Raw genomic sequence first — 16,030 nt, forward strand, 5'->3', positions numbered from 1 at the left:
GAAGCATAGAACCAGTGGATGCATTGTACCAAGGGGATGCATTGTACCAGGGGAAGGGATAGTACTAGGAGGTTTTGTACCAAAGGGAAGTATTGTACTAAGGGGAGCTATTGTACTAGGGGAGGCATTGCACCAGATCAAAACACTTCTCTAGATACAGACATTTTCCCGGGGCGTACAGTGAACCATGGGAGATACTGTGGTAAAGAAACACTTTGTACTAAATACAAATTTCATGGAAAAAAAATTACATCTTCTGCCCTGGTCCTCTCCTGCCCAGATCCTCTCCTGCCCAGATCCTCTCCTACCCAGATCCTCTCCTACCCAGGTCCTCTCCTACCCAGATCCTCTCCTACCCAGATCCTCTCCTACCCAGGTCCTCTCCTACCCAGATCCTCTCCTACCCAGGTCCTCTCCTACCCAGATCCTCTCCTACCCAGATCCTCTCCTACCCAGATCCTCTCCTACCCAGGTCCTCTCCTACCCAGATCCTCTCCTGCCAAGATCCTCTCCTGCCCAGATCCTCTCCTGCCCAGATCCTCTCCTACCCAGATCCTCTCCTACCCAGATCCTCTCCTACCCAGATCCTCTCTACCCAGATCCTCTCCTACCCAGATCCTCTCCTATCCAGATCCTCTCCTGCCCAGGTCCTCTCCTACCCAGGTCGTTCCCTGCCCAAGTCCTCTCCTACCCATGAACATTACACTTGATGCAAACTTTAAGGGTGAAGAGACGTTACGAGATGGCATTATACAAGGGAAGGAGAGGGTATAGTAGGAGGAAAGACATTCGACTCTTGGTAATATCTTCAACCATATCATCCTAGAGGCGAGAAGTTGCCATAGAGATGGCAACTGGCGACTATTTAGAAAGTTAGTTACGTTTGTGTATAGGGTTCTGGGTAACCCCCCCCCCCTCCCCCTGTGCTCGTGGCTTGCTGTTGGTAAGAATCTAACCAGAGTTATATATATTTTTTTTTCTTTGACCAATAGATATTATTCAAATCTATCTAATCATTTTTCACGATATATAGAGAATGCCTAAACTTCTATTCAATGATTCTTTTGGACTGAAAAAGAGAACTCGGATTCATAGCGAATCATTTTCTTTAGAGCGATTTTAAGACTTCTGTATGTGTGTGTGTGTGTGTGTGTGTGTGTGTGTGTGCACACTCCGAAGAATAGACGAATTTTAGTGACACTCTTGTCTTATTTCCCTCCTGCTGTTGATCTCAGCAGCTGGCATCACATGATACCACAGGGGAAGACATCGAACACATCCACGAACAGACAGACGACACTTTGATTGTAATCACTGATCCTTTTCTCGTGTAATTAAAGGTGTTAATTACTTCCCTATTCTTGGTTGGTCTTGGTCATCTAATGAACAAGACTTCACCAGTCCACTGAACGGATCAGTTAGCCGACATTCCTTGCTTCCTCCTCCTCTTATTTCTACGTCTTGAGAGCATCTTCCTCATTATTATCATCATCATTATCATTATTATCATTATCATTATTGTTATTGTTATTATCATACCATTATTATTATCATTATTATTGTTATCATTATTATTTTATCATTATTCTTATTATTATCATTATTATTATTATTATCATTATTATTATCATTGTTATTATTATCATTGTTATATTAGTGTAGAAAAGTTAAAGCCTGTGTGTAATATCTCTGTCGAAGTATTAGCCATGACATACATCCATTGCACTGATGTTAGCGTATCTCTGAAGAGATATAAGCTCTCACATACATACATAGTATTGATGCTAGCTTATATCTACGAGGGGCATTAGCTATACATATATACATAGCATTAATGACAACATACCTTTGACGGCATATTAACTCTCACTTGCATACGTACATGAAGCATTAAGCAATTCACTGAAAAAGAAAAGAATTCTATTCACTTCGTCTACCCAAAGGAAATTCCACAGAGCCATGAGTGGGGTTAACCTTGGATGAGAACAATTCATATACTTCCGGATAAATATCGTTCACTGTGATAGACATGTCAGTTCCAACATGAGGTATTTGTTTTTAGAGAATTTTAGATGTGTTTGGGGCCACACGTCATTAATCAATTTCAAGCAAGTCAATTCTAATAACTCAAGTTCCTCTCATACGTTTCTTATTTGGCGAACAACTCGATTGTCTTAATAAAGGAAGGCATCAAATCCCTTCCTGATCCTGTTCCTGTATTATTAGATTCCTTTTGATAAAGTGCTGGATACCGCCGCTTCGGTAATTGGGATCAGATTCCTTTTGATAAAACATTCGATGCCACTTCAGCATTTGAGATCGGATTTCACTTAATACTTCAATCAACTTTTCACAGCGACACCTCGGGTGCAAAAACGCATAGAAAAGTGAAAAATGAACATTGATCTATAACGACTGAAGAATGAAACGTTGATTTTCTAACCAATAGGCAACACAATGTAGTTCTTTTACATCATTGTATCCAGTCCTACTCTGATTTGAATCCCATTCTACATAACAGCTTTTTTTATAATCAAAACTTCCTTTCCCCAAATATCTATTTTGGTTTTCAAGGGACCTTTTCTAAACAAAATGATTCCCATCATTCCTTTCTAAGTTATTTCTTTCGGCTTTTTTCTTTTTACGATTATGTTCAAGGTAACATTTCAGTGTGTTTTATAGCTTTCAGTGATTTATTTAATTGCCTATTAATAACGAGCTATTTTTTTTTTGGGGGGGAGAGGGTTTTCAATATTATTAGCTTTTTCCAGGGTGAGAGAGAGAGAGAGAGAGAGAGAGAGAGAGAGAGAGTCTAGTGAAAGTCTTGGATTTACGAAGATGAGACACAAAAAAAAAGGCAATAGGTATGATTCTGAGTTAAAAAAAATGACTATCATGTAACACACACACACACTGACACACGCACACACACACACGTACACGCACACACACACACACACACACACACACACACACACACACACACACACACACACACACACACACACACACATACGGACGGACGGACGCGCAAACCTGGATGCATAAACCGGATCGCAAATCCCATCGACCCAGCTGATGGTGGGTGGGAGGGAGAGCATCTCCGCCACGGAAAAGTTAATCTGCTCTTCATGGGAGACAGACGGGAATAGCGTTACATGGAAGCGGCGCTGCTGGCGATCGTTGCTATGACGACAAAGGGTCGTGGCGAAGCTGGTGAAAGGTTGTTGGCAGCGACGAATGTTGTTGTTGGTAGTCATGGATGCTGTTGGCAGCAGTTCGTGGAGGTGTCTGTTGTTGGCAGTGATGGGTGTCGTTGGAGGCCTTCATGGGTGTGTACTGTTGTTGGCAGTTGTGGGTGCTATTGTTGGCAATGATGGGTCCTGTTGTTAGCAGTCATGGGTGCTGTTGTTGGCAGTTGTGGGTGCTATTGTTGGCAATGATGGGTGCTGCTGTTAGCAGTCATGGGTGCTGTTGTTGGCAGTTGTGGGTACTGTTGTTGGCAGTGATGGATGCAGGTTGTTGTTGGTGGTGGTGGTGGGTGCTGTTGTTGGCAGTCGTGGGAGCTGTTGTTGGCAGCTCTTTAGAACAGTTGCTGGCAGTCCCTGTTGCTGGTTTTAGACAAGCACGTCTTCATAGCAATAACCATCACAACACAGACACACACAGACACACACACACACACACACACACACACACACAGACACACACACACACACACACACACACACACACACACACACACACAGACACACACACACACTCACACACACACACACACACACACACACACACACACACACATATGAAACTCCACCTATGGTTATCTCGAATGAAACATGAGGTATGTAATGATACGAAGAAAGGAATATGGAAGAGATTACCTTGAGATCTTCAGTGGCCTGTAAATACGAGTCTCAAAGGTAGAATAGCAAAAGAAAGAAAGAAAGACAGAAGAAGGAGGAGGATTCCACAGCTTCGGTGTTCGAGGAAGGAAAAAAAAAAGAAGGTACCATGACGGTAAATCCTCGTGTGACTGGTCTTCACACAGAAACTATGGGAGTCAACAGTCTTCTAATGTCAAAGCATCATGAAATGGAGCAGCGGGTGGGCATCTTAACGTCACCCCTCATCAAGCATAAGTACCAATGATGCTACGTTCTCTTGGATTATGATATTGCTATTATAATGGCAGAATGTTCACACCGTTGCATTTGATCATCTGTAACTGTTGTTGCACCAGAGGTATCATCATGCATACAATTCCCAATTCTACAGTAGCTTCAACTCAATGGTTGTCTCTCTATGTTACGAACCTCAAAAACAGTATAGATGAAAATGAGATAGAAATCCAGAACAATTGAAACTATAATTGATAATCGAAAGTAGGATGAATAGATATATTCATCGTTTGATAGAATTTAAAGTCTGGCACAACCTCTGGCTAATCCCTCACCACTCACCATCTCAACCCAGCCATATTATAAGCGCAACTTACACGTGCAGAAGGGGAAGGTCGTGTGAGTAGTGCCTTTTGCACTGAGCATCCTTCACTGGCGCCTCCAATCCTCGGCTCTGGTCGCTCGTGGCTTCAGCCGGGCGATAGCAAGAGAGGCAGCTCATGTCTTGGAAATCTTGAAAAACCGCAAGAGTCATGAGTCGCGTCACAGACCGAGGATGGTGCAATTGTTCGAAATCCGGCCGCTAGGGTTGAAATATAATCCCGGGGAGAGTGGCACGGAGAGCAAGGGGTCAGTCCTTAACCTCGTAATGGGAGGAAATTTGTTGACGAGACGTAATAGGTTAAAGGGAGGTTGTGTTTGTGTGGGTGTGTGTGTGTGTGTGGAAGGAGGTCGCGACCTGTCTCGCTCCAAAAGATCCCCTTTGGGAATGTCGTGTCGTCGCGTCCCTCACCATCTTCAGTAATTCGTAAAGATAACCGTTCGTCCCGTACGTTCCTCCGCACCTAGAGTCCAAGCCCATGATGGCTACTGAGTGGCAGAATCATCCATGTGAGCTGAGTGGCAGAATCATCCATGTGAGCTGAGTGGCAGAATCGTCCATGTGAGCTGAGTGGCAGAATCGTCCATGTGAGCTGAGTGGCAGAATCATCCATGTGAACTGAGTGGCAGAATCATCCATGTGAGCAGAGTGGCAGAATCATCCACGTGAGCTGGTTTCTCTCAGGACGTTTGATGGTTTCCTTTCCGACTTGGGAAAAAAAAAAAAGAGGAGAAAACACTTGTGTTCTGTGTGTGTGTGCGTGTGTGTGTGTGTGTGGCGAGTGGAGGATGGGAGTTGGTGATGTGGGCATTCTCCTCCTCCTCCTCCGCTCTTACTAGATGGTCACGTCTCGTTGCACTTGGGTGTCTGCGTGAAGAATAATCTGCGACAGGTGCCCGTTAAAGCTGGCCTCCAGACCCACCCTCAGCGGGATGCAAGCAAAGGCAACAAGCATCATGCAGGCAAGCAGGCAGGACCATAGCACCGTTGTGTTACCACCTGAGTGCCACATGCGCTCCTCTCTACCATCTGACGAAATCCGTAGCTCCTCCTCCTGGCGTGGCACCTTCCCGGCTCTATGGACACGAGGCTTACGTGCCATTTTGCCTTCCGTCGTGTAATTGGATGTCTGCCTTGGCGAGCGCTCCACCCACCAGAATTTACACATTTTTACTCACTGGTTAATTGAAAATGACAGGAGCAGTTATTCGAGATTGTACGCCTCATCTCGCTCTCACAGCCCCTCATTCGACTTCTCGTCTGGTACCCTTTCAATGAAAATGGGGACTTCCAATACCTCAATTCCCTGAAAAAAAAGAAAAAAGAGATAATCAGGCTGATGAATTTGCGTCTGTGTTCACACCTCATCTTAAACGAATACTCTCATGTTTTGTCTCATTGATTTTCAACAGTAATGGATGATTTTGACCCGTGGCTCCTCTATAGCTAAAGACCTATTTTTGTCACTTTTTGATTTCGTATTTTTGATAACTCTCGTCTAGTATTTTTTTCAATCATTACAATGTTATATATATATATATATATATATATATATATATATATATATATATATATATATATATATATATATATATGTACACTGTAAAGATCCTTCCTCATGTGAGAAGATCACATCTTTGGACATTTCCTTCTTTCTTTCTCTCTCATGTCACCTCCTTCCTCCCTGTTTCCTCTGATCCCTCACTCTTAAACCATCCTCACCTCCAACGTCCCTTCCCAGTCGCACTTGAACCTTCCCTTCCACCCACCAATCTTCTCCTCCTCCTCCTCCTCCTCCTCCTCCTCCTCCCCCGACGTGATCCGCAGGAGAGACACTCAACCTCCCTCACTGGGCACAACCCCACCCAGACGCGCAACAAACTCCCCTGTGACGGGCCTTCCTTAACCCCAGCCTGTGCATACGTATCACTGCTTAGACCTTATACACTAGCTGGCTGTGCTTGATGCCCGGTTCTGGACGATGCTTCAAGCTCTCTCTTCCATTCCTGCTTGGATTAAAGTTCCGATCTTCCTTAGAATATTTATCTTTTCATTTTTCGTGTGGGATGGTTATTGTTATCCTCGTAATCTCATGGTTAATTGACATTCAGTTGATGAAAATGTGGAGAATGGTGTTGGTGTTGCTTCTACTGTGAGATACATACATTTTCTTTCACGATTTTCCTAAGGATGTCGTGTGGAAGAGGGATCTTGTCACCTAGACTTTCTACGTGTTAATCTATCTTTGCCTGACTGTCTGTCTGTCTGTCTGTCTCTCACTGCTTCATGGCAAAATGTCGTGGTAGGCACTCGTATAAAAGGTACTCTTGGGTACGTAATACTCTCTCTCTCTCTCTCTCTCTCTCTCTCTCTCACTCTCTCTCTCTCTCCCTGCATGAGGTCCGCAGCAGATAATGCTTACCAATCAAGTCCCTCACTGGCGGCGCTTATCAACTCAGCTATACACAGTCTCCCAGGTATCAGACGTGTCCTTCTTTACAGGTATCACTTTACACACTAAGAACACCTCCATAACATCTAGAGATATATGTGGATCTAGAGATGTATGTGAGCTTTAATGTATAGGCATACATAGGGACCCCGTGGTTACACACACACACACACACACACACACTTGTAGAAGTACAGCTGGCCACTGTATCTTTAAACATATATTCTCACTGCAGAGTCAATAGAGAGTCGACCTACATGTGCAAACACAAATGTAACACGCCAACATTGATATCCTGTAGCAGATACAAACATACGCCGACAGGTGCATGTCATTTGAGACAGATATTAATGAAAGCATCCTACATATGTATTATCAGTCTCTTTCCCAGTTTGTGTGTGTGGGTCAAGCGTGCGCAAAGCCAGAACTACTGACAGAGCCAGATGTTCTCTGCTTTGCACTGGAGTCATCTTTCGATATCTATTTCTCTGTTCTCACTACTTATTGATAGATTATACTTATGGCAATATCACGTATGACAATTCAGTGACGAAATCAATATTTATATATTGGCAAAGTATGATAAAATAGATATGAATCAATAATGTGTATGTGTGTGTGTGTTGTGTCCTTGTGATATTACTAAAACTATAAGTATCTTATTGTATAGATATACTAATGTTTCTGAATCGAACCCACGACGCTTGACTGCCCGCCTTCGTGTCTTGGGTAAACAGCTGGTCGTCTGCAAGGATCCGTCTTTACTGCCTGGTGCCTCACGCCTGTAATGGCTTTCCTTTACTCCGTGCTCTGTATTCACCCCCAACCCATGTCTCGTTTTCCTTCATTTCTATATCCTCCTTCTCCTCCAGCATTGTCTCTCTATGCACCTCTGTCTCTCTGATAAAAGCTTTCAAAAACTATATTTTTTTTTGGAAGGGAGTGAGTGAGTTTTATATGTGTGTGTGTGTTTTTCTGTCTTTTTTTTCTTTCTTTTGTTTATAGATCTGTGGCATCTGCGTTCCCTCGTAGTCTATCTTTCCCGAGGAATCAGATTAGGAGGGTATATTGCCTACTAACTTTCTGTCTCTTGCCTTGTTTAAACTTCTTGTGTCGTTTTTCCCAGCTCCCAATCTTTTCTGATATGAGGTGGGGATTTTTCCCCTCTGCTTTCGCTTTCAGAATGCATTCCCCGGTTCTCACCATGCCTTGTCTGCTATCATGCTTTGCTCCTTATCGTGCTGGCCTCTCTTCTCTGTTTGTCTGTCTCTCTCTCTCTCTCTCTCTCTCTCTCTCTCTCTCTCTCTCTCTCTCTCTCTCTCTCTCTCTCTCTCATTCTTTTTGTTTGTCTGTCAGTCTTTGCCTCTCCCTTCCTCCCTAACACCCCTCCTTTCCTCTCTCTCTCTCTCTCTCTCTCTCTCTCTCTCTCTCTCTCTCTCTCTCTCTCTCTCTCTCTCCCTCCCCCCTCTTCCTCCCTCCCTCCTCTCTACGTACCATCCTTTCGGATTCTAATTATGGATGAAGGTTCCCCCCCCCACCTCTTTAAATCCCATTTGTACAACTGGGGCTGAAGACTACTCTCTCTCTCTCTCTCTCTCTCTCTCTCTCTCTCTCTCTCTCTCTCTCTCTCTCTCTCTCTCTCCCTAGCGCCTCTCAGCACTTGCCTCTAAGCCATAGGACATGGGAGAGATACTACACACCAAGAGGGAACCAATAACCCACAGCCTTTCTCTCCCGCTCTTTTTATACAATTTTTTTCTCCTATTTCATTCTTCTTTCTTCTGACACACAGGCGCCAGATCGATAGCAACACTGCAGGCGAAATTTCGCCACCCCGTCTCTCTCTCTCTCTCTCTCTCTCTCTCTCTCTCTCTCTCTCTCTCTCTGTCTAGTTTTACAGCGATATTAAAGCTATCTTTCTTCCCGGCTGCAGTCGAAACCCCCCCCCCTCACCCCCTCTGAATTGGAAAGTCAAGAGGAGGGTTGAGGGTTGAGGGTGGAGGGTGGAGGGTGGTGGGTTGAAGGTTGAGGGTGGTGGGTTGAGGGTTGAGGGTGGAGGGTTGAAGGTTGAGGGTGGTGGGTTGAGGGTTGAGGGTGGAGGGTGGAGGGTTGAGGGTGGAGGGTTGAGGGTGGTGGTGGTGAAAATATTCCTCGAAGGATGGAAATCCAAAGAGCACCGATCACACGTCGTTATCCGCAGGTGGAAATGGATATCGGGATCCTCCTCCACGTAAGGCTATGGGCGAGCTGAGGTAGTGGTTAAGGAGGAGGTAGTGGGGGTTTACGAAGTGGTGGTTGAGTAATTAACCTCATCACCTACGGCACGGAGAACGATTTGAAACAATAGTTTTACCTTTCCCTGAACTGATCGTGTGGTAATACGTTGTTAAACGACCCCTTCCCTACCCAGCAGGTAAAGTTGAAGGTTGAACTTAGGAACTTAACAGCACTGTTGAAGGTTGAACTTATGAACTTAATAACACCGAAGATGAAGCTTTTTCAAAAGGTGTTGATGGATCATGTTGTCTCAAGATGATGCTCAGGGCTCATATTCTAGAAGACTTACTTGGTGCCTGAAGATCAAGATGAGCTAAAGATTCGTTTGCTACCGGGAGTTTCGGAACGGTTTCAAAAACATGTTTTGCCATGAGTTCGGGACTTTATCAAGCAAGACTCATTTGTTGCCATGAGATTGTGACAATCTCAAGACTCGTTTGTTGCCATGAAATGGACCCGATTTTATGCCTTCGTTCGTTGCCACGAGATTGAGACTATTTCAAGACTCATTTGTTGCCACGAGATCTCATTACGCCTCGCAAGGTCTCCGTGAACCGCCTGCATTGGCCTGGGGCTCCGTTCACGTCCTGCTGATTATGCCGGGAGAGAGAGAGAGAGAGAGAGAGAGAGAGAGAGAGAGAGAGAGAGAGAGAGAGAGAGAGAGAAGAGAGAGAGAGGCAGAGAGATGGCAAATGCGTCGTCCACCGCTGTACCTAGGTCGCAAGTCGGTCCCCAGAGTTAACTTTCTCGTCTGAGAAGCTCTTAAAGTGTGGAGGGAAATTTCACCTTTGATTTTGGGGAGGAAATATCCGAGAAAAGACCACAATGATAACATTTGTAAATGAAAAGAAGAAAAATAATGAAAGAGAAAAAAACACTTCAGTAAGGACTTTTTGAGAAAGCTAAGTTCAATAACTTCTGTTGGATGATGAATCATTAATGAAGTATACATACTTGATATAAATAAATGAATACTACCGCGATCACATAGATTTACTTGGATGGTTTATCTCATAAGATTCCCCACAACCACATAGTTTCTAAGCCATGACTGGTGGGCTGAGACTTGTTCTTCAAATGATTTTAAAAGTTGTAATGAAAGTTAGATAACCTCATCAATCATCTCCATTAAGGAAATATATTTTCCACTTATGTATGAAATGTTTTCTTGAATTGGTTATTAAGGATTAAGAATAATCAGGTAAAGAATTATCAGATTCTTAGATAAGTGATGAAAATCCCTGAGCAGGTGATGAGAATTCATGAGAATGACTTGTGGAAGTGATGGGAAACTTTACGGATATGACGGGAACTTTACGAAAGTGATGTGGTAACTAACAAATGTGATGGGTAACTTACGAAAGTGATGGGTAACTTACGAAAGTAATGGGTAACTGTGAGAAAGTGATGGATAACTTTACGAAAGTAATGGGCTAGTATACGTAAGCGATGGATAACTTTACTTAAATAGTGTGATTATATGTAAGTGATGGATAACTATACTTAAGTAATGGATAAGTATACGTAAGTGATGGATAACTTTACTTAAATAATGGGTAATTATATGTAAGTGATGGATAACTATGCTTAAGTAATGGGCAAGTATACGTAAGTGATGGATAACTTTACTTAAATAATGGGTAATTATATGTAAGTGATGGATAGCTATGCTTAAGTAATGGGCAAGTATACGTAAGTGATGGATAACTTTACTTAAATAATGGGTAATCATATGTAAGTGATGGATAACTATGCTTAAGTAATGGCCAAGTATACGTAAGTGATGGATAACTTTACTGAAATAATGGGTAATTATATGTAAGTGATGGATAACTATGCTTAAGTAATGGCCAAGTATACGTAAGTGATGGATAACTTTAAGTAATGAAAATCACCTGAACAGATGAAGACAAATCAATGTTCCTCCCACTTCTACACAAAGAAAGCTTTGTGGAAATCCTTTTGATGCATGTTGAATGTCGTATCTAATCCTATTCTCAAGCATTGTGTTCTTCCTTTGACATGCAAGGCCATCACACGATACAATGCCTCGGACAAGATGTGAGGACCAGTCGAAAGATAAGAGAGAGAGAGAGAGAGAGAGAGAGAGAGAGAGAGAGAGAGAGAGAGAGAGAGAGAGAGAGCAAGGAAGAAAGAAGAAAGAAAGAGAGAGAAGGAACGAAAGAAAGAAGATAAAGATCTAACGTTCTCAAATGTTCTCCAATGCTTGGAGTATTTTTCCTGTGTTTCTGTCTGATTGTAGCTATCTATGTGCGTCCTGTTCTTTGAAGGTTATTTAGCAAATGTAGTGAGGACATCGGGGCTGAAGTTGTTCTGGGGATGACGGCTACGTGGCGTTGTGTGGGCGTATTAAGAATGGAAACTAGATGGCTCTAAATGATGATGATTATAACGAAGAAGTGCATGGTTTCGTAAGGAAGTATTTAAGAATGGTAACTAGAGTACTGTGAACGACAGTCAATATATCAATAACTAGATGGCGTTATACAGAAGTGTTTCTGATGACGACTCATTGACTCTGAATGACTTTAGACTTATCAGCGATCAGATGGCGTTGTAGGAGAGAGAGAGAGAGAGAGAGAGAGAGAGAGAGAGAGAGAGAGAGAGAGAGAGAGAGAGAGAGAGAGATCAATAAACAACCCATTACGACACTGTCTGACGACGGAACAGTAACAAAGAAATAGTTGGCGTTGACTATACAACGACAACGGTATTAACAGAAGAAACAGTAAGACGATTGATGGGAGCAACAAACAGACGTCGTTGCACTAGTGACCGTTGCAAACAATAGATGGCGTTGAATGGGTGTTTCTCCCCGACCCCCCCTTACCCACCCTCAACGTTTTTTTTAAAACCTCCTCCAGTCGATTACAAAAACTCCAACTTTTTCCCCTTTTGATTATCTTTTTTTTCTATTCGCAACTGTGATATTTCCCAGAACACAGGCCTGGAGTCTGCAGGCTCCGAGAGATACACGGAAAAAAATACTAGATATAAAAACAAGTTGGGAGAAGGAGATAAAGGATTCGAATTGCACCTCTGATTCTTTCTTTTTTTTTCCCCCGTAAAGCAATATGTATTGAAAGACCTGAGGGTTCGCCATCTAAAATTCGTTGTAGTGTTTTTTTTGCTTCTTTTTTTTCTGTTGTTGTTGTGAACGGGAGCTCGATCGTTTGTTCTTGCTTGTGCAGACCAAAATTGATGGCTGCCACACTCAGCGATGAATAGGCAATCATAGAACTGACAGGTTCATCCGCGTGATATATTCCGCCAATGGTTAGGCTGAAATATACAATGCCCATCGGCCTATGATGGCCGGAACATCTATTTCCACTGCGAACGAGGCCATCAAAACTCAGTACCTCATTGCACTGGTGGAATTAGAAACTGACCCAAATCACCGTCTTTCAAAAAACGTTTGAACTACAGTGGGTTGAAACTCTGTGATATCGTCCTATAAAAGCCACGCACAGCTTATGTTCCTTTATAGATGATGTGTAACTTTAAGATCTAGATGTGGGATATGTGTTTTACATGAGGGGATCTCATATGTAGGAGTGCCACGGCCTATACTGAATGGGATCACACACCACCTAGGCCTTTTTAAGACTGAAGCTTTGCCTTTTTGTCCTTGGTGTGAAAATATGCAGTAGAATGTCTGTATATTGTAAAAGCTGTCGCATTGACGGCACGACCCCTGAGTGCGAGGCAACGATCCTTTGAGCACGAAAGTACGACCTCCCCTGAGCACGAAGGTTCCACCCTTGAAGCACGACGATACGACAGCTGAGCATGGCTGTACGATCCTTGTATGTGATGGCCGGGAAGTTGACCTTACCCTCAAGGGTCAAGTCAAAGGTAAGGACATCATAACCAAGGGTCTCTCAAAATGTACTCAAGGGTCTTCACGTTGTGCTCAAGGGCCGTACCGTCGTGCTCTAGTTATAATACCTTCGTGATCAAGGGTCGTACCGTTGTGTTAAAGGGTCGGTCCGTCGTGATCAAGGGTCGCACCGTCGTGATCAAGGGTCGTACCGTCGTGATCAAGGTCCGTACCGTCGTGATCAAGGGTCGCACCATCGTGCTCAGTGATCATATCTTCGTGATCAAGGGTCGTACCGTCGTGGTCAAGGGCCGTACCGTCGTGTTCGAGGGTCGTACTTACCAATATGTTAATGGTACGTCTTGTCTTCGGAGACTCCAGCGACGGTGTAAAAGTTGGCAGGCAGTATATATTTGTGGTGCTGGACGTTTTGGCGAGCGGTATATATTCGCGAGAAGTATCAGAGCAGCGGTGTATCCCCCGACAGAAGACTGAACCTGGAAGTGATGCGTACGTTGTGTGTCTGTTAACAAACTGTCCCATGAAGACGATAAAGTAAGGCGTATGGCTCAACAATCAGGAAAAGAAGAAAGTTCCCTAACTTACACTTTGACTGACTCTCACCAATCCAAAAGTCCCATGATTTTGACTTACAGCCTGACTCACACTAATACCTAATACTCATCTACGAGAATCCAAACTTTTCGAGCAAAGAAAGTATACAAACTTTGGCGAAAGAGGCTTTTCGGTTCATCCATCTCCCCTTGAGACTGTCAAAGTAATAATTTCCAGATCCACCTCTCACACTAATACCTAATACTCATCTACGAGAGTCCAAACTTTTCGAGCAAAGAAAGTATACGAACTTTGGCGAAAGAGGCTTTTCGGTTCATCCATCTCCCCTTGAGACTGTCAAAGTAATAACTTCCAGATCCACCTCTCTCTAACGTACGAGCGGACGCATTTGCAGTTATAATCTGACGTGAATGGCGTCTTAATCAGGCGTGAAATGAACTGTAATTACAATGTTAATCTGGCGACTCATGCGTTAGCTGAGGGTGTCCTTGCTTCTGACAACACCATTGGCTCGCCCAGGGAGGCTATTGGCGAACGCCTCCCTTTATTTCCGCCCATTAATCACATATAAGCTGTAGGTCAGTACTGAGCTTTATTAGATGTTGACGTCGCTCCTCGTATGAATTACGTCTTTATTGGTCGTACGGAGACACATTATTACATACTTGTCTTTGATTAAGTCTGGAACTTCTGTCACGGGATTTGCCGGGTGTGAGTGAGAAGGTCTGTCGGCATTGTATCTCTCGAGGGTGATCAAGGACAAGTAAAGGGCTCCTGGAGGTGTATAGCGACTCTTGAGTCCTCCTTGTTGAATAACGACTCTAGCTAAAGTCCTCCTTGTGCTGTGTGGTGGTTCTAGAGTTCTCAGTGGTGAACGGTAACTCAAGAGCCTTCAGTGATGTATGGTGTCTCGAATACCTTCAGTAGCATATGGGGTCTCGAGAGCCCTCAGTGGCGTATGGTGTCTCGAATACCTTCAGTAGCATATGGGGTCTCGAGAGCCCTCAATGGCGTATGGTGTCTGGAATACCTTCGGTGGCATATGGGGTCTCGAGAGCCCTCAGTGGCGTATGGTGTCTCGAATATCTTCAGTGGCATATGGTGTCTTGAGAGCCTTCAGTGGCGTATGGTGTCTCAAGAGCCTTCAATGGCGTATGGGGTCTCGAGAGCCCTCAGTGGCTTATGGGGTCTCGAGAGCCTTCAGTGGCATATGGGGTCTCGAATATCTTCAGTGGCGGATAATGGTTCTAGGATCTTCAGCGGAATATGGTGGTGATAGGACGCAATACAAGATAGAGATGGTGAAACAGCTATGTTACAGCTATATCTCTAATATCAGAGAAACCGTGATGTGGGAGCCTTTCCGGTGAGACGGGAGCATAAATAGGCCAAAATGAGACAGGTAATTAGTGAGAGATCATCTCTAATGTGCGAAAATCAGTTTTGCGTCGCTCGGATCTAAAATCATATTAGATAGTATACCATTTAAGTGGTGTTACCGGACCCGCCCGCTTGAAGTCATGCCGCAAGTGAGAATACTCTTTTATCAACGCTGTACCATCGTCAAATGACGGTACAGATTTCAGTCTCGCCAAAGAAGCCTTTCTTCAAATGAGTCTACTTTGACCCTGCTACTGAGTGTAGCTCAGCCCTGGAGTTGCAGGAAACCCTGAAAAAAGGGGTCGTGGGATGAGTAAATGAATGCCATTTGAGTATAACAAAAGTAACAGGAAAAAATAAAGTAATTTGCCGTGCCAGTTAGCCGTGGTATCGCTCAGTTGCAATTTGGAGAAGGTAAACTTTACGGCTGTTTTTATAGCTTGGCGACCGACCGTCACCTATGCATATATAAAATGATTTACACATCAGGATGCTGTATGATGCCAGATACTAGATTGAAGAAGAAGAAGAAGAAGAAGAAGAACTACCGGAAGAAGAAGAAGAAGAAGAAGAAGAAGAAGAAGAAGAAGAAGAACTAGCGGAAGAAGAAGAAGAAAAAGAAGAGGAGGGAAGAAGAAGAAGAAGAAGAAGAGGGAAGAAGAAGAAGAAGAGGGAAGAAGAAGGAGAAGAGGGAAGAAGAAGAAGAAGAAGAGGGAAGAAGAAGAAGAAGAGGGAAGAAGAAGAAGAAGAAGAAGAAGAAGAAGAAGAAGAAAGGAAGAAGAATGAGAAGAAGAAGAACTAGAAGAAGAAGAAGAAGAAGGAGAGAGAGAGAGAGAGAGAGAGAGAGAGAGAGAGAGAGAGAGAGAGAGAGAGAGAGAGAGAGAGAGAGCGCAGGTATACCTCCCCTGATGCAGACGGCATTCAACGCATTAATGGCTCCTCTCTCTCTCTTCAAACCCCCGGCGTTTGCGTTCAGTCTAGGAGCATTTTGCGTACCC

This window comes from Panulirus ornatus, chromosome 12 (genome assembly GCF_036320965.1).
Source record: "Panulirus ornatus isolate Po-2019 chromosome 12, ASM3632096v1, whole genome shotgun sequence".
Classification (NCBI taxonomy): domain Eukaryota; kingdom Metazoa; phylum Arthropoda; class Malacostraca; order Decapoda; family Palinuridae; genus Panulirus; species Panulirus ornatus.